We start from the raw sequence: 24,716 nt of genomic DNA on the forward strand, positions 1-24,716 counted from the left end.
ATGGTTTGCCTCATGAGGTAAGTACTGGGACGAGGAAGAGTGGGCGTGGAGGTAATGCTCTGTTTACTTACCGGTAATTTCCATTACTCCTAGTCTTACTCTTCCTTGTCACAGTACTGATGACCCTCTTCTGCCTCCCTGCAGGGAAGGTCCCCTGCTCTGGATTGGATATGTTAAACTGGATGTTGTGGTTTAAGGGGAGGAGTTATAGGAAACACAAGAAATAGACAGAGGTCCTGTGTCGGAGGCAGGGGCTTCATGATGTAAGTACTGTGACAAGGAAAAGTAGAACTAGGAGTAATGAAGATTACTGGTAAGTAATCAGAGCATTATTAGGCCGCTCACCAGCCATCCTCTTGCACTCCAGCTCAGGCCACCAACTGACACATTCACAGTCAGTCACACCATGCACCAACATTCCATCAGCGTTCGCAGATGGCCAGCAGGACAGAACATTTATGCAATATAACACATTACACTTTAGTATTTTCTTTCATCCATTTAAAACATACATGAATACATTCTTGAAAATATATCAAGCATATGTGAATTAAATATATTGTTCCAGTCATTATAATCATGACAGCCTAATTCAGACAGGATGTTGGCAGTTGTAATGGCATGATAAAACAAGTTTAATGTTTTTCTCATTCCTTTAAAAAAATGTAATCATGGCAAAAACGGGTATAAAGATGCTACAGTGCTCCAGCTGGCGCTTACATCATAATGCTCTTGTCTCCTTAAAAATGGTCACTGCTCTCTGCTGACCACCACCTGGCAGTGGAACTTCAGGAACCTGTGCGTGTTTTCAGTGGCCTAGCGCCAGTGAAAGTCTATGGGGTGACTCATTCCTAGTAATATGGCATCTATGCACCAGCTCGTGAGGGTTTACGTGCTCGCCTCGTGCTTTGAAAAATGCTGGCAGTATGTGCTTCCTGGTGCATGCTGGCAGAGGCTCGCCAGAGATTGAAAGGATGCCGCAGGCCTTGTAATGCTCGCAGCAGGGCTCGCTGAATTACTCTTTCTGCTACTGCAGCCCTTGGTGCTGGAAGACCGCAGGCATCTAGGTTGGGCTGGCATTTTAAACAATCGCAGAAAGAAAACATAAGTTTAATGTCTATGGTGCCCAGTGCTCCAAATAAGATGTTGAAGTGGGAGTATTTTACTCCCTATTTTTTTTAAAGTTGGGAGTAAAATGATATCTTAGGGAGTAACAATGAAAGTCCAACTCCCAATAGGAGTATTGTCGAAGTGAGTAAAAGCATGTTTTAACTGAAAAACAGAAATGATTTCGTAATAATGTTTCCTTTGCACCTAGTAAATTATACAGATTAAAAGATACATATATATTTCTTCTTATCATTCAGGTGTAAGAGTAGTTTCTTCCTGTGCTACTACATGCACTACTGGTCCAAACATATGCATGGATCTGTGTGGGTGAAAGCAGGGGCTCAATGTCCCCCTTATCTGTTTCCTATTTTATGCTGGGAGTATTTTTACTCTCTCTTTTTATTTATGGGGCGCATTTGCCTATTTTTAGGGAGTAAAAGTGGCCAATACGCCCCTTATCGGTAGGGCTGATGGTGCCAGTGTGCACGAGTGCATAGAGCATACATAATTGGATTACTTGTATTCACTCAGTTCCAAGAACATTCTAGTTCGGTACATGGAGTCGGCCTTGCAGCTCATCCTGCCACTTAAATGCAAGCTTGGCCCACCCATCAGATCTGCGGGACATAACAGTTTGGGCTGGTAGCGGTGCCAGATAGCGGACCTGGGCCCCTGTCCTTCGTTACCAATTGATGTATGCAGAAGCACTGACACAAATTGAGGGGTCAGGATACCTATGTTTGTCCCGAGACACCCATAGTATGCATCAGCTTCTGTTGTATGATGCCTTCTTCCAGTCCACCATCAGTCCCGTAGGGTTCCATCGCCTTGCATTGTAGGATGTGATTGTGATCTCCCTCTTTGGGACTTCTCACTACCTCGCATTCTACCTCTGACCTCCTGTACAGCCATTTCATACTATTACAATTAAAAGAGGCAATCCACTCAAGTGGAAAAGGTGTGATGCCTAATTTCAGGAGATATTTAAATGTTTTAGGCGGTTTGTTGTATCCTGCGTCACTAAGAGGTTTAGAAGGATGAGAACCATTATTCCTATGGAATCAGCCTTAAGCTAAGATCCAATATGGGCCCAAAGAGGAACCTTTTTTATTTATTTATTTCATTGTGCACTTGTAAGGTGCTTATACATCAAGTAAATTGTGTTCAAAAGCACCCTTATATTTTGAAATGTTATGTTATGTTAAAGGATTTTTATACTGTGCACTGTCACCACCGGACTTCTCCCCTGGCGCTCTGGCAGATCTGAAAAGCAAGAGTGTAGGATAAGTTACTAAGACTGAGCGGAAAAAGCGCAAAAGAGCTGTGATGTGCTGTTGGCAGCTTAAGTTCGGTTTACACCGTTAGGTGTGATTTTTTGGTCGGTAGTTGTCATGTGTTGTTCTGCGGGGTTATGTGTGGTTTGCTTCATTGTTGCACTGTAGGGAAGTGTGTGTGGTTTTTTGTGCAATATATGCATGGTTGTGTTCTATTTAGAGTTGAGAAGTGTAAGCATAGAGGTGAGTTGTTTAGTGTGTTGGTTAGTTCTGACTCCTATATGCTGTGCAAGGTTGTGGGTTGTCTGCAGGGCTATTTAGAGGTGATGCCTGTTCGATCCTCCCGCCTCTGTTCAGACTAATGAATGTCTACATCGCTTTGGACCCTGGAATATCTTGGTGTGCAGCAGCCATCCCAAATATAAATATTGACATGTAAACCAGGCATGGGAGATGGCATGAAGCATGCCATTCGAACCCCTTGTGTCCCCTAAATGATGCTGCCATAAATTACATTTCCATCTAATGCCTGGCTATCATTCGCTTGTTTGATATGTGAGTGAGTAATGGTTCGTAAAAGCAGGCATATCTATTTTCCTATGAGTATTAAGAACTTAGGAGGTGGCTCACCTGAGAGCTGTAAGCAGGTCAAGGGATGTTGGGTAGACCAGTGATCCTGCCACCACTATCCCTCGATGTCCGTTTACAGTGGTGTATGGTATATGGTATAACGTTTGACAAGAAAGGTTGTCATTGGGAAAAGTTGACCCTTGATTTCAGTATTTAACTGCTTTGAGACAGATCAGCTCGAGCGGATACCTCACAAGGGAGACATATGTGAGGACATAGCGATCACCTTCATTTTTAAGACTTGTATATCAGAGTGACACATATAACCTGCAAATATAAGGAAAGGTTTTGACTCTTAGGCACGGTGTATGTTGAAAGCAATAGGAACAAACCCCAGGTGTAGTGTGACCAGATTCAAAAAGTAAAATACCGGGACAGGGCAACTAGCATAAAAGTAGGACTAACTCTTAAAAGTGGCTGTTCAGGCACTACACTTCAGTAGCGTTTGGAGGAGAAAGGGGTTTCAGGGTTACTGTTCAAAGAAACACATATAATTAATTTATCATATACTAACACTATCTTAAGTTGGAAAATGCAGAATTTCTCCTATGCAAGCTGTGCCTGACAGCTATGAAGACCTACTACAAAAACCTGGACCAATGCTGTTTCCAATGGGGACATCATTTTGAGAAAGGGGGACAGAGCACCAAATACTGGGATAGTTCTGGCAAAACCGGGACGTCTGGTCACCCTACCCAGGTGGGAAGCCCTGAGCATGCTTTTGTCTTTAACCAGGGTTTTTGTAGTTGTGCTTTAGTGAAATTTAAAATTACTACATCACAGTTTATACACATCTGGTACCATCAGAAGGAGAGAGATTATGAGAATATCTCTCTCTCTCACACACAGAGACACATACTCACTCCCCTACTACAGAGAAAACATAAATCCTCTCAGCGAACTCTCAAAGGGTGATTTTCTCATCCCATCTAGTTTCTCAATCGGGAAAGCCCTCCTTGAATTGCTCCGGGAAGTGTGAACATGTGAATCCCGAGCCAGTGCTAGCGCTAGGCAAACTAGGCTGCTGCCTTGGGCATCGCCAGCTCGGGACTCCAAATAGACCCATTTTATTTCTGCTCTTATGAGTTATAAAAATGAATATGTGACTAAGGGGCGCTCTCTGTGAATCACACCCCTCACAAATACACGAGTCGGTATACCCTATACACAGAACGGTGTAAGCAAGCCTGCTTCTTGCGGGTGCCTGTTATTGGGTTGCTTCTCATAAAGTTTGCCTGGTAGGTGCAAACAATGAAGCCTGGTAGGGTGCCTTCACAGTTTCAAATAACAAAAAGATCAGGACCACCTCCAGAGGGGACCCTGCTTCCTCCTGTAGCTGGTGCTTCTGGAGGCAGGCAGTGGTTAATCATGTGTACTTGCACACAGCTTGTGTGCTACTTTCGCAAAAATGTGAAGTAGCAAAGTTACCTGTGGTCAGCAGGCAGATGAGACTGCCACCCATCCCCCCCTAATTAGGCACCGCCGGCTGTCAAGCCCCTCGTTCAAAATGTTTCTTTGCTTTTTCAAATGCTTGCAAATCTTCATGACCCAATCATGAAGTTATGGGGATGGAAACACCTCATGCCTGTAGGCTAGAGATTGATTTTAGGCCTCAGCTCACCACATCACTATCCCCGGATGAGTCCCATGAATCAGCGCTTTGCAGATGGCAGCTCTTCTTGCTGGTTGCTTGCACATAAAGCATGGTGCATATGGGAAACGAAACATAGGCACCATGGAGAAACCTAGAAAGCCGCTGTTGGACTTGGTGCTATCAGGCCATGATCCCTGGGCAGTCGTCACATCAGCATATTCCTTCCCAGGGTACTGGTATCTAGAGCGGGACCAACAAAGTAGTAGTAGTCATTTATATGCAGCTTTTCCCATTAATATGGTCTCAACGCGCTTGTGCTGAGAACGCCCTCAGGGACTGAAGTCCAGAGTATGGAAAACATCTCTGAAAAGGCTTAGAATGCATGGGTGAATTTAGCCAAGATAAGGAATTAGATGGATTGACCGGGCTCCAGTAAGCAACCCAGGAGATGTGGCATGTGGAAGGGTGCTGAGGGAGGACAGGAGAGTGCACACGTGCAAGAGACTCTTTATTTGTCCAGCTGGACCAAATGTTTGTCATCGGTCATCGATGTATTCTGATGGCATAGGTTTTGAAGCTTAGTCTGATGTAATGGAGGCGAACGTTATGTGCTCAGCTATACTGAATTTGTCATAGGTCATTGCTGCATTCTGATGCATGTTTGTGGGTAGCCATGGCAGTGGCAGATGTCCACCAAAGTGATGTATTTATATGTAGCTTGAGGCTTGGATGGAGCTTTGTTGTTGATGCCACTGTTTGATCAGTTCATCCATGTGAGAGAGTTCTCTGGGCGGACTGGCCGGGTTGCCATAATAGGTCTATTAAGCATCACAAACAAGCTATCATAATGCATCTTCTAAGTGCGATAGACTGATTGCCATACTGTCTTCTACGTGAAATATCAAGGCTACCCACTTATCTTCAATTAAAATTTGCTGGCAATCCTCATACACAAAGCACAGTAGCTGATCTAAAATCATGGGTCTTCTAGGTGTAATGGCAGAAGTAAGTGCAGAAGACAGGCTATCCTTATACCGGGATCAAGGTAATTGGAGGACGTCTTAAGGCTTAGAATGCATGTGACCTTAGGCCGAGATAAGCAGTTGGCAGGCTGGCAAGCTACAGTAAGCCTCTCAAGTGGCCAGGCATGCTGAAGGGTGCTGTGGAGGCCGGTAGTATGTGCAATAAAAGTGGGTTCATATATACGTCTATTTTACTCGTGGACATATCAGTAGTATATAGTCTGTAGATGGATGTTGTGCGCAATTTATGTAGTGGGTTGTGAGCGTCCTTATGTGGGGTTGCCACGATTACGTCCAGTGTCCGCATGCATAGCTTGACAAAGAATCTGATTGAGGCATCGTATTAGGTTTTACCAGATCTTAAATGGCTCATAGGCATGTCTATAATCTGTGGATGACTGATGTGAGTTGTGTGATTAGTGGTCTGCAGTTGCCAGTGTGCGAGGTTGAGGCTGCCGCAATTACGGCCGGCTTTGCCTGGTGGTGTCAGATCATGTACCCGGTTTGGAATTTTGCAATGATGTTGCTAGGAGGATGGAGAAGACCAGACTGATCTGTGATATGCTACACCTTCTAGAGTGAGAGGTTTGGATACGTATGTGGCTGTGTGAATAATGCTGAGGTAGTCTTTGTTGCAGCAAATGTGTCGTGGAAGGAAATTCTAGATAGAGAGGGCTTGGATAGAGAAGGTGGATCCACCCATTCTGTTGTAGTTGTGAGGGGGGATTATGAGAAGCAGCGCCGCAACTAATCAGTTTCTGATGGGCTGGTAGCAAGTGATCTTGTCGTGGAGGTACTCTGGGCCAGTATTATAGAGGGTGCAGTGTGTGATGCACTTGGCTTTAAAGGTTACTCATTGGATAGATACCCAATGTACTACTCTATGGGTGGGGTTGATATGTTCTCTGGGTGAGAGGGTGTCAGTCTAGGAAAATAGATACCCCACGATTAATGGCAATGTATCATATTGGCCGAAGACTAACCGTCTCATGTACTGAATGTCAGAAATACAGACTCATAAGTTTGACCAATGTGTGGCCATTTTTGATGTAACTAGCATAGCCATTTTGTTCTCTAATGTTTGCTCATTGCTTTTTGTTCAAAACTGCTTAGCCGAATGTCAGGAATTTGGTTTGGGGTAGAGGACGTCACTTCTTATGTCCCAAGAGGCGATAAACTACATTTCCCAGCAGGCTTTGGGATGAGTGTAGTTTCCAGTTCGCGCGGCACACCAGCTGGTCATTAGTAATACTGTTTAAAACTCGCCTCTGCCCGTGCCTCGGTGCAGGTAATTACAGATTATCAGCACGGGCGGCGGCAGCTGAGGACGCGAGGGCATGCAGGAGCGTTTGGACGCCAAAGGACTTTTGGAGCTTCACCCCGGGCCGCAACAGTGATTTGCAGCTTTTCTAAGCAGGAGAAGAAACAGTTGCGGTGCCGCAGCAGTGAAACGGCTTCCTTCAGAGTGTTGGCCATCGAACTTCAGGGTCCGTATGTCCTCGTGAGGCATCCGGACCATCAGTTAAGTTTACTACTGCATTGCTCATGTTTTGGTGTTACAGCATGATTTATTCTGCTTGTTTATTTATGACACGAACCATGCTGAGAGTGTGTGAATTAACACGCTATGTGTAAGGAAATATGCTATGTGTAAGGAGAACCGCGGTGTGTGAGGAAACACGCCATGAGTCTCAGAACTGACAAACAGTGCGCTACGCTATGAGTCTCAGAACTGACAAAAAGTGTGCTGAGATCATAGGAGTATATCCTCATTCTTTAGGGTCCACACAGCAAGAGGGCACGTTTTATGTTTAATTGTTGTGAACCCTTGTTTGTTGCTTCATTGTGCTCAATGGGCCATGAGTCTTTGTATCTTCATGAAAGTGACATCCCTTTGTTTGTGCCATTTTGCTTGTATGCAAACCTCTGTGTTTCAAGAGTTATGTGTCCCAGGCTGTTTCAGTCTTATGTTATGTTCAAAGTGCTAATCTGATGTTTTGTGGTTTGCAAAGTGGTGCCTTACATGGCCACTAATAAGGTACACTACTGTGGGTATGTAGCAGGTTCATTGCATGTCTAGGAGGTTAAGCTAGGTGTTCAGGATTTACAGGTACAGGTATAGGAGTATTGAGTATATTGTTATGTACTTGCTTGTTTATGTTTTCCCTTCCTTTCCTTTGTCACTCCATCCCCTTTCCCTAACTCCGTCTTCCCCCCATTGGCTGCCACGTGGTTTCCTGTGATATTAATTTCAGGTGCCCGTGCCAACCACGGTGGGAGGGTCAATCTATTCGGCTTCTGTGGTTCGGGAGAGGGGGTCGAGTCCCCTATTCCCTTATAAGTTTGACAGAATTACCTGCCCCCGATTTTGCGGTAATTGAACCACCCAGGCCAAATTGATACGAATCCTCCCTCTTTAGCGGATGTGCTAAAAGCACTACAAGACATACAAGTGGAGCTAGTGCAGGCTAGACAGGAATCCAGTACATTGAAAGCCCAGGTACAGGGTTTGGTAGCACAAAGTACCCCTCTGGATGTGGCGGGAACCTCCACAGTAGGTCAAACTGGTAGAGCCACCTCTACAGTGGTTGTGCAGTCCCCTAGTAGTGTGCCATTAGCCGCACCAGAAAGATTCACAGGAGACCCTAAGAAATATATGACCTTTTTAACACAGTTCCGACTGTATTTTTTGTGTAAACCTACGGCTTTTGAGACCGTACAGGCTAGAACAGCATTTGTTATTTCCTATTTAACTGGAGATGTGGCAGCTTGGGCAATGCCTTTGGTGCAAAAGGATGATCCTTTATTATATAATTGGGATGGTTTTTTAGGGGAGTTTGGAAGATTGTTTGATCGCCGGGAAGTTTCCTTGGCTCAAGACAAAGAATTGTTAGCTCTAAGACAAGGAACTCGCGACTTGGTTTCATATGTTACCCAATTTAACAGGTTAGTGATTGAAACAGATTGGCCTGAGAATAAACAGACTGTGTTATTTTACCAAGGGCTGAAAGAGGAATTGAAGGATGCTATCGCTCAAGTAGAACCTCAACCTAGTACATGTATGGCTATGATTGATTTAGCACTAAGACTGGATCATCGTATTGGAGAGCGCAGGGGAGAGAAGAAAAGACCAGAAGTGTTGCCTTTTGCCAGGTTGGATCGGGGTAAGGGAAACAGGAATATAGAAGGAGAACCTATGCAGATTGGTGGAGTAAGGGGGCCATTGTCTATACCAGAGAAAGAGCAACGTAAGGCTAATAACTTGTGTCTTTATTGTGGACAACCAGGACATTTTATTAGGACCTGCCCGAATACTCCCAAGGAAAGAGCAGGTGTGGACAGAAACAAGGTGGAGACGGGAAAAGGATTGGGCCAGCCTTAGGGGGAACTCAGGCGACAGGCCCAGAAAAAACTAGGTTCCCCAATTGGATTGCAAATACGACAGGGAAAAGAAATTCACATTTATACATTCTGGTGACTTTATTTTTTGCCTGTACTAAACAGCTAGTATCTGCAATGGTGGATTCTGGAGCCACCGGTAATTACCATTGACATTGGATTGGCGAAAAGGTTATGTTTACCGTTAAGGGAAAAATCTCAGGTTGAGGGGGTGCAATCGGTGGATGGATCACCATTGGTTTCAGGGCCCATTTGTCAACAAACTCAGCCCATTATAATGAGCTGTGAGTCTGGACATATCGAGGAATTTGTATTTGATTTAATAGCAGCACCTCAGTTTGGACTCATTTTAGGCATGCCTTGGTTACTTAAGCACAATCCCAGAATTGATTGGATTAAGCGGGAAGTGGTATTTGCAGGAGTGGAATGTGAAGGTCACATGGAGGAGGAGGTGAGACCTGCATTATATTTGGCAGATCAGGTGGCAGATCCACAAATGGTGGGAGCAATGGCTGTGAGCATTCCAAATCAGTACCAAGGTTTAGCCAAAGTATTTGACAAAGGGGGAGCGGACATGTTACCAGCCCATAGATCCTATGATTGCGTGATTGATTTGGAACCAGGGGCTAAGTTACCTTGTAGTAGAATCTACGCTTTGACTTAAAAAGAAAACCAGCATTTATGAGAATATCTGGATGACATGTTAAGTAAGGGATTCATTAGACATTCCACCTCACCCGTTTGTCCCAAAGAAAGAGGGAACTCTTAGGACATGTATTGATTATAGAGCATTGAATAAGCTGACAGTGAAAAACAGGTACCCCTTGCCTTTGATTTCATTGTTATTGGTCCAAGTGAAAACATCAGTGATTTACGCCAAATTAGATTTGAGAGGGGCCTACCATTTGATCCGCGTTAAAGAAGGGGATGAGTGGAAGACAGCCTTCAGGACTAAGTTTGGTTTAATTGAATACCTTCTTATGCCTTTTGGTTTATGCAACGCTCCGGCAGCATTTCAATATTTCATGCAGGAGGTGTTGAGTGAGTTTCTAGATATGTTTGTCATAGTATATATTGATGACATTTTGATCTATTCATACTCTGAAGAACAACACATAGGTCATGTTAGAGCAGTGTTGAAGAAATTACAAGACTATCAGTTGTATGTAAAACTAGAAAAATGTGCCTTTTATACCACTCAAGTGGAATTCCTTGGTTTTATTTTGACTCCCTCTGGTATTGTGATGGACAAGAAGAAAGTGCAAGCAGTTACTGAATGGCCAGCGCCTCAAGGCATAAAGGATATTCAGTCCTTTTTGGGTTTTGCAAATTTTTATAGGCAATTTATTGCAAATTTTTCACAAATTGTTACCCCCATTACCATATTCTTAAGGAAGGCCACTACATTTTGTTGGAACTCTGAGGCAGAAGTAGCTTTTCAAGAGTTAAAGAAAGCATTCACGTCAGCTCCGGTACTGAGACACCCTAATCCAGAGAAACCTTTCCAAGTGGAAATGGATGCTTCCAATGTGGCTGTTGGAGCAGTATTGTCTCAGAAAGATGAAGAAGGAGTGTGGCATCCGGTAGCTTTCTACTCTCGTAAGCTTACTAACTGTGAACAAAATTATTCAATTACCGATAAAGAGTTATTGGCATTTAGAGCAGCATTTTTTGAGTGGCAACATTATTTGCTGGGGGCCAACCATCAGGTTACAGTGGTCACTGATCATAAGAATTTGCAGTATTTCAAGACAGCTCACACATTGAGCCCCAGGCAGTTACGGTGGTCACAATACTTTAACGAGTTTAATTTTGTGGTCACTTTTAGACCAGGAAAAAATAACAGAAAAGCTGACGCTCTATCTAGGCAGCAAAATCTGGACATTAGTGTAACAGAAGTGAAGACTATCAACCTGTGGAAAAGGTATTGGGAGCGGTAATGACTCAATTACTGAAACAAGTAAAACAAGAAATGAAAGGAAAGGAAAGGTTGAAATTGGGAGAGGCGAATCGAGCAGAAACATTTCACAATGGTCTTCCCTATTATGCAGGGAAATTGTATTTACCGACGCTTGCTTTGCACAGGAATGCGATGCATTGGTGTCACAATTCACCCTTAGCAGGACATTCTGGAAGTAAAAAGACACAAGGTATGTTGGAGAAATATTTCTGGTGGCCAGGATTAAGACAGGATTCTATTAAATACATTCAAGAGTGTGAAACATGTGTACGCAGTAAGTCAGATCATAACAAGAAAGCAGGGTTACTCCAGCCCCTACCCACTCCGGAGAAGGTTTGGACACATATATCCATGGATTTCATCACTGATTTGCCTCCGGATGATCAGTATGATACAATCTGGGTGGTGGTGGATTATCTATCTAAACAAGGCCATTTCGTACCTTGTAAAGGTATTCCGGGAGCGGGGAAATTGGCAGAATTGTTTTTGCAACATGTGGTCAGATTGCATGGTCTACCTCAGAATATTGTATCCGATAGAGGTCCTCAATTTACTTCCAAATTTTGGCGTGCTTTTTGTCAAATGTCAGGAATTGATTGTGCTTTGTCCACCAGTTATCACCCACAAACGAATGGACAAACAGAGAGAGTCAATCAGACGCTTGAACAATATTTGCGCTGTTATTTAAATGATGGTCGTGAATCTTGGGTACAGTCATTATGGTTGGCTGAGTTCACTTATAATAACACAGAACATGCCTCTTTGGGTATGTCTCCAAATATATGTTTGTATGGTCAAGAACAGAATATGTTACCTGAGCATTTACCTGATATGGAGAACATTCCTATGCTTCAGGATAGAAAGAAGTTACTTCTACATATCAGACAGAAAGCACGAGCCAATTTAGACCAGGCTAAGGAACAGGATAAAAAATATGCAGACAGGAGAAGGAGAATGGCTCCTCAGTATAAGGTGCGAGATAAGGTATGGCTTTCTACGCACAATTTGCCTTTGAAAGGACCCTGTAAATTTGCCCCTAAGTTTATTGGACCATAAAAAATAGTGAAATGTATATCTAAGGTGGCGTTCAGATTAAGGTTGCCCCACACTTTAAAGATACATCCAGTGTTCCATGTGTCTTTGCTTAAACCCGCAGCTCCAGGGACTCCGAGTGAAGAGACCACCGGCAATTATCAAGGATGGGCAAATGGAATATGAAGTGAAGAAGATACTGGACTCCACGAAGACAGAATCAATTGTGGTACCTCATCCAATGGGTAGGATATGAACCTGAGGATTGTTCATGGGAACCGGCTAGTGCAGTTCATGCACCTAGATTGGTGCAACAGTTTCATTTGCAGCATCCAGAGAAGGCAAAACTTGGAAGGGGCCCTGAGAGAGGAGGTATTGTCAGGAATTTGGTTTGGGGTAGAGGACGTCACTTCTTATGTCCCAAGAGGCGATAAACTACATTTCCCAGCAGGCATTGGGATGAGTGTAGTTTCCAGTTCACGCGGCACGCCAGCTGGTCATTAGTAATACTGTTTAAAACTCGTCTCCGCCCGTGCCTCGGTGCAGGTAATTACAGATTATCAGCACGGGCGGCGGCAGCCGAGGACGCGAGGGCATGCAGCAGAGTTTGGAAGCCGAAGGACTTTTGGAGCTTCACCCCGGGCCGCGACAGTGATTTGCAGCCTTTCTAAGAAGGAGAAGAAACAGTTGCGGTGCCGCAGCGGTGAAACGGCTTCCTTCAGAGTGTTGGCCATCGAACTTCAGGGTCCGGATGTCCTCCTGAGGAATCCGGACCATCAGTTAAGTTTACTACAGCATTGCTCATGTTTTGGTGTTACAGCATGATTTATTCTGCTTGTTTATTTATGACACGAACCATGCTGATAGTGTGTGATGAAACACGCTATGTGTAAGGAAATACGCTATGTGTAAGGAGAACCGCGGTGTGTGAGGAAACACGCCATGAGTCTCAGAACTGACAAACAGTGCGCTACGCTATGAGTCTCAGAACTGACAAAAAGTGCGCTGAGATTATAGGAGTATATCCTCATTCTTTAGGGTCCACACAGCAAGAGGGCACGTGTTTTGTGTAATTGTTGTGAACCCTTGTTTGTTGCTTCATTGTGCCCAATGGGCCATGAGTCTTTGTATCTTCATGAAAGGGACATCCCTTTGTTTGTGCCATTTTGCTTGTATGCAAACCTCTGTGTTTTAAGAGTTATGTGTCCCAGGCTGTTTCAGTCTTATGTTATGTTCAAAGTGCTAATCTGATGTTTTGTGGTGTGCAAAGTGGTGCCTTACATGGCCACTAATAAGGTACACTACTGTGGGTATGTAGCAGGTTCATTGCATGTCTAGGAGGTTAGGCTAGGTGTTCAGGATTTACAGGTACAGGTATAGGAGTATTGAGTATATTGTTATGTACTTGCTTGTTTATGTTTTCCCTTCCTTTCCTTTGTCACTCCATCCCCTTTCCCTAACTCCGTCTTCCCCCCATTGGCTGCCACGTGGTTTCCTGTGATATTAATTTCAGGCGCACGTGCCAACCACGGTGGGAGGGTCGATCTATTCGGCTTCTGTGGATCGGGAGAGGGGGTCGAGTCCCTTATTCCCTTATAAATTTGAGAGAATTACCTGCCCCCGATTTGGGGGTAATTGAACCACCCAGGCCAAATTGATACAAATCCTCCCTCTTTAGCGGATGTGCTAAAAGCACTACAAGACATACAAGTGGAGCTAGTGCAGGCTAGACAGGAATCCAGTACATTGAAAGCCCACGTACAGGGTTTGGTAGCACAAAGTACCCCTCTGGATGCGGCGGGAACCTCCACAGGAGGTCAAACTGGTAGAGCCACCTCTACAGTGGTTGTGCAGTCCCCTAGTAGTGTGCCATTAGCCACACCAGAAAGATTCACAGGAGACCCTAAGAAATATATGATCTTTTTAACACAGTGCCGACTGTTTTTTTGTGTAAACCTACGGTTTTTGAGACCGTACAGGCTAGAACAGCATTTGTTATTTCCTATTTAACTGGAGATGCGGCAGCTTGGGCAATGCCTTTGGTGCAAAAGGATGATCCTTTATTATATAATTGGGATGGTTTTTTAGGGGAGTTTGGAAGATTGTTTGATCGCCGGGAAGTTTCCTTGGCTCAAGACAAAGAATTGTTAGCTCTAAAACAAGGAACTCGCGACTTGGTTTCATATGTTTCCCAATTTAACAGGTTAGTGATTGGAACAGATTGGCCTGAGAATAAACAGACTGTGTTATTTTACCAAGGGCTTAAAGAGGAATTGAAGGATGCTATCGCTCAAGTAGAACCTCAACCTAGTACATGTACGGCTATGATTGATTTAGCACTAAGACTGGATCATCGTATTGGAGAGCGCAGGGGAGAGAAGAAAAGACCAGAAGTGTTGCCTTTTGCCAGGTTGGATCGGGGTAAGGGAAACAGGAATATAGAAGGAGAACCTATGCAGATTGGTGGAGTAAGGGGGCCATTGTCTATACCAGAGAAAGAGCAACGTAAGGCTAAAAACTTGTGTCTTTATTGTGGACAACCAGGACATTTTATTAGGACCTGCCCGAATACTCCCAAGAAAGGAGCAGGTGTGGACAGGGTCCACACAGCAAGAGGGCATGTGTTTTGTGTAATTGTTATGAACCCTTGTTTGTTGCTTCATTGTGCCCAATGGGCCATGAATCTTTGTATCTTCACGAAAGGGACATCCCTTTGTTTGTTCCATTTTGCTTGTATGCAAACCTCTGTGTTTCAAGAGTTATGTGTCCCAGGCTGTTTCAGTCTTATGTCATGTTCAAAGTGCTACCATGATGTTTTGTGGTGTGCAAAGTGGTGCCTTACATGGCCACTAATAAGGTACACTACTGTGGGTATGTAGCAGGTTCATTGCATGTCTAGGAGGTTAGGCTAGGTGTTTAGGATTTACAGGTACAGGTATAGGAGTATTGAGTTTATTGTTATGTACTTGCTTGTTTATGTTTTCCCTTCCTTTCCTTTGTCACTCCATCCCCTTTCCCTAACTCCGTCTTACCCCCATTGGCTGCCACGTGGTTTCCTGTGATATTAAATTCAGGCGCCCGTGCCAACCACAGTGGGAGGGTTGATCTATTTGGCTTCTGTGGTTCGGGAGAGGGGGTCGAGTCCCCAATTCCCTTATAAGTTTGACACCGAAAGCTTATTCTGCTTATTCTGCTTCACTGATTACATTGTTGTACAAAGCAAAAGAGCAAGGCCACAAGGCCGGGAGTTATTTGTTGAAACATAACATAGGCAGCCCCAGAGAGGAATGCCCAATCCCTTCCCGCATGTAGCCTTGGAAGAGCACCACGGCATTTAATCATTTCACTGATGCCAGCTAGTCTCGTTAATATGGTAGAAATGCTAGAAACAAACAGCTAAAGGCTTGAATTATGCTTTTCTTACGGCCCCCTTTCCTAAGCCCAGCAGAGCGTGCTGACTCCCAGGACACGAATAGCAAATAGGAGATAGCAAGGCCTGGAATGCGACTCTTCCCCCGTAAGCAGCTTGCTCGCAAGAACAGAAGCGCTGTGTTCTGTTCAACAAAGAAATATGTCTCCAGACTCGCAATGTTGCATATTGTTGATAAAATAGATGTTCGAAGGTGTCATATTCGTCGAAATTGTCAATCATCAGACCCAGTTCAAAGAAACTATACAATGGGCGTAATGAACATGTCATGATGTCCATTTTGTATATATGTAACTGATGTACGTTATTTGCTCTCTTGCATCCCTCGAGGTCTGGAGACACACATCGCGGGGCGTGAGACTGAGTTGGCCAACTGAGACTATTTGCTTTGCAATAAACCCTAGCTTTTGGGAATACAACCTCGTGTCTGGCGTATCAGTTTGTGTGTGGTGATTTGCCTTGTTTCCACTACGCGAGGGTCCCCTAGGGGCCCCTTCAAGACGGCGTCCGAATAGGCACCCTCACCCACTTGTTCCATCGTGTACGTTGTAAAATAAGAAAGGCGGAGAGAACGTTGAGGACGGGACGATCGAGCCGGGATCAAAAGGTGTCCGGGGTGCCCTGTATAAGTGATGAGAGACGCCTTTGCAGATCTGCCCACATCTGATCCCGGATCAATGTGCCCAGCCAGAGAACAAGGAGGTGAGGGTCCCGAAACGAGGCAGAGCCAATATACGCAGACACAACGTCATTGGTTGCGTCAGTATACGGACGAATTGTGTCTTGGAAGACAATTTGACTTATCAGGTGAATCGTACCCCGATTCGAAATAGCCCTAATATTGGTTGAGAGTTGGCTTTGCAAAATCAAACGCCCAGTGTAAGGTTGATTAGCCGACGGTAAGGTTTAAACATGCCTGGGGTATTGTCCACCCTAGCAGGGTTTTACCGCTGTGGTAGACAATCTTTGGAAATTGGCCAAGTTGCGCCACCTGGGGGAACACCGGCATATGAGATGTATGTGAAGTATGGTGTGGGTGCGATAATGTTCTGTGAGATTTGACATAAGCACACTAGAAACCAAGAAGATTTTCAGTGGCCGATCAATGGAGTTTTGAGATTGAGAGAATAGATAACTTGGAAAGGTTTTGACAAGAAAGAAAGCACGTCCCGCAGCATTTGATATCCTTAGGGACTGGAGAAGGGAAGCTATGCTTTGTTGAAGAAGTAGAGAGAAACATGTGCGCAGGCATAAATCAAAAACTAAAATAGCGGAAGAAAAGGAGGAGGAGTGGACTGAGAGTCTGAGAAGGACAGGTAGACGCGAACAGTTGAACATAGAAAGAATATACCCACAACGAGAATTGCATATAGCAGATGATTTAATAGAAAAAATGTTGACCGATACAAAGCGGGGTCCAAGACCAGAAAGTAAAACAAGCGCGTCAGGAACCACTGTCCAGCCCCCTCCTGTTGCTCAAACTCCCATGCCCCTCCCCATTGTTCAAATCCTAGCACAGCCGCAGACTGCACACTTAGCACCTCCTTTTAGTCAGCCAGAATCACAACAGACACTTCCCGTTCCTGTTATCCCATCCGCACCTCCCGCCCTAGAAACAGACACAGTCCCGTCCGTCCCACCTGTGATTGAACTTGAAACTACGGGGGCAAGAGATGGGACTGCACAAAGTGATACACAAGAGTGACCCGTAGTGCGATCAGCAAGGAGAGAAAGCGGGAGTTGCAAGTACAAGCAGAGATGTATATAGAAGGGAACGATGGGATGGCAGCATTGGAGTCGATGTATGATTCCGAAGAAGCAATGAAAGACAGGTAGTGTTGGAATGCATTGGTGAATATTTAGTAGGAAGATGGAAACAGTTAATTGGGAAATTACCGCCACAACGATTGTTAGATTTAAATGCATTAGCACGTTGTAGAGAAAGAGATGAAGAAATAAGGGCAACATGTATATGGACTTTTTGCGCTTAAAAATGAACTTGATAATGAATATGCTGAAATGTTTACCACACCGGGGTATAGGAGCAGGGATATCAGGAGAAAGGAAGCGGTAGAGCCAACATACAGCAGCGACATTCATCATCGTCAATACAGATAGGCGATAAACTAAAAGTATGTGTACAGGAGGCTCTAAGGTGGATGTCGGATCCTAGTACTCCTGCAATGGAAATACATGACATATTCGATGAATATACCATGCCCATGAAAAGAAAAGCACTGCAGGCGATGGCTGAACATTTAATAGACAAAGATATAAAGGACAAGAAGGCCAGCCCCCCTGAAATAATGGCAATATATAAGAAGGCACTAGAACGAGGGACAGAGGAAACAGCCTTGCCACTTGACTTGGGGATATTATTGCATATGAGAGAAGGGGGAGGGACAGTGAGTGTGGCATTTCCAATGAGGGACGTCCCACCTACTTTTGTACCAAAAGTAGAGATTCCTGCCACAGGCACCACAGTAGCGCAGGTAACGCCAGCCCATTATACAGCCCAATATGTACATGTCCCCTTTTCCAGACAGGAAGCGAACAACATAAAACAGACGATTCCTGATTTAAGAAAGAATCCCACGGGATTTTATAAAGAAGTAGAGTCCTGCCTGCAATCATTTGTGCTTATGATGGGTGACATAGACTTAATATTCCCAGTAATCCTGCCACCAGACATATGGAAGTAAATAGGAAAAGTGGATGATATAACGGCCTATGGTGCCACATGGGTGGATTTAATAGTGGAGGATAGGAATAAAGAGGTAGAGGGAAAGCCGGGGACTAATATGGTAGCATTACCAGCACAAATAATACAGAAATTAAAAGAAATTGTTCCGGAAAAAATAATCCAATGGGACAAGTTAACTGCCTGTGTGCAGGGCAAGGATGAGTTAGCTACAGATTATTTTAATAGATTCGAGGACGTATTTACAGACTTTAGCGGGCAGGATATGAGTTCAGAAGCGGGAAAAAGATTATTTGTTGACAAGTATGTGAGGTGGTTAATACTTCCAATTCAAAATCTGATAATGACATCCGAAAGTGCGTGGCAAGCAAAAACGTTGGGTGAAGTATTACATATAGCTCAGTATTATGAGAACAGAGTAAATACAGAGAAAGAAAAAGAGGCAAAAGATAGAGTAAATTTGAAGACAAGAGTGCTCCTTCAGCAAGTAGCGGGACACAATAGAGGGAAAGGGAACGCTGAAGGAAGGAGTAATTTAAATATGCATGGAGGGCCGTTGGGCAGAATCAGTGTGCATATTGCGAAGAGGAAGGACACTGGAGAGCGCAATGCCCACATTTGCAAAATAGAAATGGGGGTGGTCAGAGAAGACAGCACCGGGGGCACCCAGGAGCAAATGGGCCAAATAGGAATAATATGCAGCAGCACCCAAGTAACCAAGGAGGTCAGAATCAAGCTTATCATCAGAACACTACCAACAAGAATCAGGGCCAGGGTAACCGACAACATGGGAGCACCCAGAATGGGGGAGCTAGAGGAAGGGATGGGAACATTTTTGATACACAACAAAATACGTATTACAGTAATAGCAGTGATTACACATCGGACGATATGTTATTCCCTCAATAGGACAGCCCAAGACAGGGGTCGGAGCCAGTGTCTATTCCCGTGAATCAGAAAAGACCCTATGTAGAGATGAGAGTCGGGGATAAAGAGCACCATTTTCTTGTAGATACAGGAGCACAAAAGTGTTCAATAGACCATTACTTGGTTCCAGATATACCACTGTCAGGGCAAAAGAATATTTCTGTAGGGTTGGCAGGTACACCAGTAATTAATCCAGTGTCTCAATCAATCCCAGTAACGATAGGTCCATTCACGGAGCATTGTCCGTTTCTCTTAACAGAAAATTGTGGAGAAAACCTCATGGGTTTGAATTTATTGAAAAAACTAGGTGCAGTTATTCATTGCACTCCCGATGGTGTGTATTTGACAATTTGGCCACAGAATGCACCAGTATCTGAATTCTTGTCTAAAGCCTTGCCAGGAGAGTTGAGTAAGGTGCCAACCTGTATATGGGCACTGAATGACAATGATGTGGGATGTTTAAAGATAGAGCCAGTAAAATAATTTTGAAAGAAGGGGTCACGTTGTCGCGTATTCCACAGTATAAAATTTCAGCTGACGGAGAGAAAGGATTGAAAAGTATTGTTTCAGATTTGGTAAGATTGGGAGTAATTGAGGAAATTACAGGTAGTACATGTAACAGCCCCATTCTTCCGGTATATAAGAAAGGAGATAATGAGGTACCCTATCGTTTCATAATTGATCTCCACGCGTTAAACAAGGTAGTTGACCCTCAATTTCCCTTAGTGCCAGACGTCACTACGATTTTGACAATGATACCTGCATCGGCAGAATACTTTAGCGTGATTGACTTAAAGAATGCTTTCTTTAGCATTCCATTGAACAAGGACAGTAGATACTTGTTCGTGTTCACTTTAGGAGGACGGTCATTCACATTCACGCGCATTCCACAAGGATACACAGAAATTCCTAGTATTTACAGTAGGGCATTAAAGGAACAACTAGATATGCTAGAGCTACCAACAGGTTGTGTATTGCTACAATATATAGACGTTCTGTTGGTCGCTGCAGACACAGAGGAGATTTGTAAATAAAGTACCATTTTACTATTAACACACTTAGCAGCGCATGGCCACAAAGCCAGCTTGAAAAAATGAGAAGACTAACGCCAGTGCGAATAGAGAGCATTTCTGGTATGCCTATTCCAAAAACACACAAAGGAGTCAGAGCCATAATAGGCATGGCTTCTTATTGCCGGCAGTGGATTGGAAACTTTGCGTTAATTATGAAACCAATGGTGGCATTGACGAAAAAGGATGCTGTGATGCCTTTGCTGTGAAATGAAGATTGTCAGAGAGCATTTGAGTTGTTGAAAACTGCATTATATTTTGCTCCAGTTTTGGGCACACCAAATTATGAGAAGTTTTTTAGACTGTTTGTATGCAAAAGTGAAGGATGTGCATTGGCTGTTTTGACACAGGAACAAGGTGGAAGAAATAGGCCATGCGGCAATTTTTCTTCCGTGCTGGACCCTGTAGCGTGTGCACTGCCACGATGTTTGCGAGCTGTTGCAGCGGCTGCTGCGTCAGTGAAACAAACGGAAGGGATGGTACTGGGGCACACTTTAATTTTGATGGTGCCACATGCCATAGAAGTTCTATTAAATAGAACACAGACTCAACACCTCACCTCTGCTAGACTGACTGGATATGAAATCATCCTATTTGCGCCCCATATCAAATTATGAGGTGTAGCGCCTTGAATCCTGCAGAATTAATGCCACTAGCCACGGAAGAACTTGGTGACAACGAATCACCTCCCCATGATTGTTTAATGGTTACTGAGGAAGAAACAAAGGGAAGAGTTGATTTAAGTGACATCCCACAGAAAGAGCCAGGTGGAGAGTTATTTTGTGACGGCTCTTGTTTTAAATTACCTGATGGCACATCAACTGCTGCCTGTGCTATCACTACTCTAGAGAGCATTGTAGAAAGCAAAAGAGTCCCCTATAACTCGGCGCATGCCGCAGAAATAATAGCCTTGACTAGAGCCTGTGAGATTTTCTGAGAATTTGAACGTGAACATATATACTGATAGCCAGTACGCCTTTGGCGTGGTTCATAACTTTGGCCGACTCTGGACTGAGAGGGGTTTCTTGACATCACATGGGGCCAGAATTCAACATGTCCCTTTGATGGTACGATTGATGTGTGCACTCACGTTTCCAAAGCACCTAGCAATAGTGAAATGCGAGGCGCATAAAAAAGTGATATGTAAAGTGGGAGAGGAAAACGCATTTGCAGACAGGATTGTGAAACAAACTGCCACTGATTTAAATACCAAAATGATGACATACAGTCTGAGGAAGGGCCTTGCATGATAGAAGATGGGAATGCCACTGTCAAAGAAATGCAGGCCGAAGTTACTGCTGATGAGATACAAGGTTGGGCTGAGGGCTCTCCTGATTTAGATTTGGAGGGTTGTTGGGTGGACAAGGGAACTAAAAACTGGATGTTGCCAAATTCCTATGTAATTGCAATGGTCACAATGGCTCACAACCCTACCCACATTTGTGCCAAAAAAATAATCCAGCACCTAGCTATGGTATGGGAGAATGTAAACATAAAAAGAATGCAGAAAGGTTGGTCCAGAACTGCATGACATGCTTACAACACAATATAGGAAAGGGAACAGTGACTCCAACCGGATGTTTTGGCCCTCCCTCTATGACTTTTGAGGTAATCCATTTGATTTCATAGAGATGGAGAGATGCCAAAACTTAAAATATGTCCTAGTGGTAATATGTGCATTCAGAAAATGGGTGGAAGCATTTCCTTTAAAAGACTGCACTGCAATGAGCACGGCAAAAGTAATGTTAAAGGAATACTTTTCTCGTTTTGGCCTGCCACGTCTCATATGGTCAGATAACGGTCCACACTTTGTGGGCGCAGTAATTTTACAGATTTGCGCAGGTCTACAGATCAATAAGCGATTCCATTGTTCCAGACATCCGATGTCGGCCGGTCTTATTGAACGTCACAACGGAATCTTAAAGTCTAAGATCAGTAAGATATGTGCAGGAAGTAAGTTGAGTTGGGTGGACGCATTACCATTAGCACTATTGTGCATGCGCACGTCAGTACAGGAAAGAACTGGGCTCTCCCCATATGAAATTGTTATGGGGAGACCGGCAAATGTTTGGTGCGCACCTCAGCCTAAGCGGCTTTGCAAAGTTGAGCATCCTGTACTTAGTACTTATTGTGGCCTTTTAATACAAAAACTGCGTTTGATTCATCAGCAGGTGCAGGAGGCTTTACCCGTGAGGTATACTGGTCCGGGGCACGCGCTGTAGCCATGAGACTGGGTGCTCCTTAAGAATTTTGAACGAAAATCATCATTAGCACCCAGATGGCGTGGCCCCTATCAAGTACTGCTGGCAGCACAAACAGCGATTTGAATGGATGGGAGGAAGGCGTGGATTCATGCCACGCACGCTAAAAAGATCCCACCGCTGCTCAAAGACTTGCCTGACCGAGACGACCAGAAAGAAACAGCAGCTCCAGAATCGAAAGAAACTGTTGCCAATCCCTTACTACAGGATCTTCCTAAACCTGAAGTGAAGCTTGAAGCGAAGCCTGGAAAGATTGCTGTAAAGGAGAAAGGGCAAAGAGTGCCCCAATGTTGGCCAGCTGAACCTGCATCACTGCGGGCCAACACAAAGCGCGTACCACTTTGGCGCCCACCAGCATCTGCCATTGTGCCACAGCCTGAAACAAAATTTGCATCACCACTGCGGCGTTCACAGCCACCTCTCACTGTGCCGCAGGACTCCGAGTTTGAGTCTGGGAGTGCACAAGCACTATTCATTGACCATACTGTACCAGGAGCTAAACGGTACAATCTACGGCTTCGGAAGAAGGAGTGATCGAAGCTGCATTTCATTGTTTTTTTTTTATCATTGCCTCTGGTTCCCATCACGGATGGAGAAGGAACTGGAGGTCTAGAGGAGAGAAGCGTGAGAGTTGTGCAAGTCGGCAAACTCAAGACTCGCGGCTCCTCTGTGTGATCATAAAAATCCATGTGTCCGGAACCCGAACGAACAAGCGGGGCGCATATGGTACAAAGGCAATTGAAGGCAGATCCTTTTGAGCAAACATGCGAATGCATAATGATCTTGCCTAACGAGTAAGCAATCCAGGCTTCTAAGAACTGGCAGAATGAACTGTTGACATTTATCAAATTCATTGACATTCGGACGAGTGCCACAAGGAGAGATATTCACGACGACCACTGCAGAAGAAGAAGGACTGTGAGAGAGAGAATGTCAGCACCAGCTTTAGCCTCCTCCTGCACCGCTGCTGATAACAAATTAGGTATAAAGACTGAAAAGTTAGAAAAAACACATTGTCAAAAAACTGTATGCTGATCCTAATGATAGTAATATGTGTCATGAGTATGTTAGCGCCAATAATAACAGCATTGATACTATGGTACGTTGAAGGAACGCACCCATTTAATATGCTCTTGCCAGTAATTAACATCTCCACTACTGAAAGCACGGTTCATGTAATTACTTACACCTTGTCCCCAATGGAAGAGAGGCACAGAGAAGGATATGGGAATAATACCTTATTGCTCATAATGAACATAACACATGCAATTTTAAAGAAAAATAATGGCTGGGTATGCGCCCATATACCGCAGCACGCTGGGAAGGGAATAGGTTGGTATGTGAAGCCATTACCATTAAGTTCTGCATGCAGTGCATCAATAAGTGCACTGTTTTATGGGAAATGGAATAAGAGTGATACGGGTCAACTAGATAAAACAAACATGAATGAATTTGAGGAAATAATTATGAGACCCGTAGGTTGTTCTATATTCCATAAAGCACAAATGATAATCCAAAACCCTACGCCAAAACTTGCACAACGAGATAGATTGTCTCCACCATCCAAAACATCAGTAATCACGTTCCGTGTAAGAACAGAAGAAAATAAAGATGCAATGCCCCCTTCCTATACAGTGAATTATAGCCCACAAACTGTCAGTTTTAGCCTGAAGAAGAAGGGCTCCTATGCAGCAGGAACGTTCACTAAATGTATGAATACACCGGTTCTCAAAAGAGAAGTAGAACCAGTGTATGTAGGTGATCCTGTTTATTTTATATGCGGAGAAAAAGCGTATCTCTGGTTACCCAGATATGGGGAGGCACATGTTATTTGGGTCTACTGTTCCCGGGAGTGTTCCTCTTAGAGAAAGCAGATGTAGCCAGGTTATCCAGATCCAGGCCACGAAGAAGCACAGAAGGTGCTTTAAGAACAGAAGATTTAGCAAAATCATTTGTACCATTTCTGGCCCAAGCCATAAATTCCTATAACATAAGGAAACTATCCCGAGTGTTAGAGAGTCCAATAAACATAACAACTGATATACTATAGAACATGACGCTGGAAGAGAAAGGAATAAGATTAATGATGCTGCAAAATAGAATGGCTCTTGATGTAATCCTGGTTGATCATGGGGGAGTTTGCAAAATCATGGGATCAGCGTGCTACGTATTCGTAAATGACTACTCCCCTACGATCTTTGAAGCGATAAAAAGGTTACACATCCTAAGCTCCGATCTCCATACCATAAATGGGAATTGGGAGGCAGAGTCCTGGTTCTGGGGGATATTACGTGCATAGGGATGGA

This window comes from Ambystoma mexicanum, chromosome 1q (assembly GCF_040938575.1).
Source record: "Ambystoma mexicanum isolate Mex_15411 chromosome 1q, UKY_AmexF1_1, whole genome shotgun sequence".
NCBI classification, from domain to species: Eukaryota; Metazoa; Chordata; class Amphibia; order Caudata; family Ambystomatidae; genus Ambystoma; species Ambystoma mexicanum.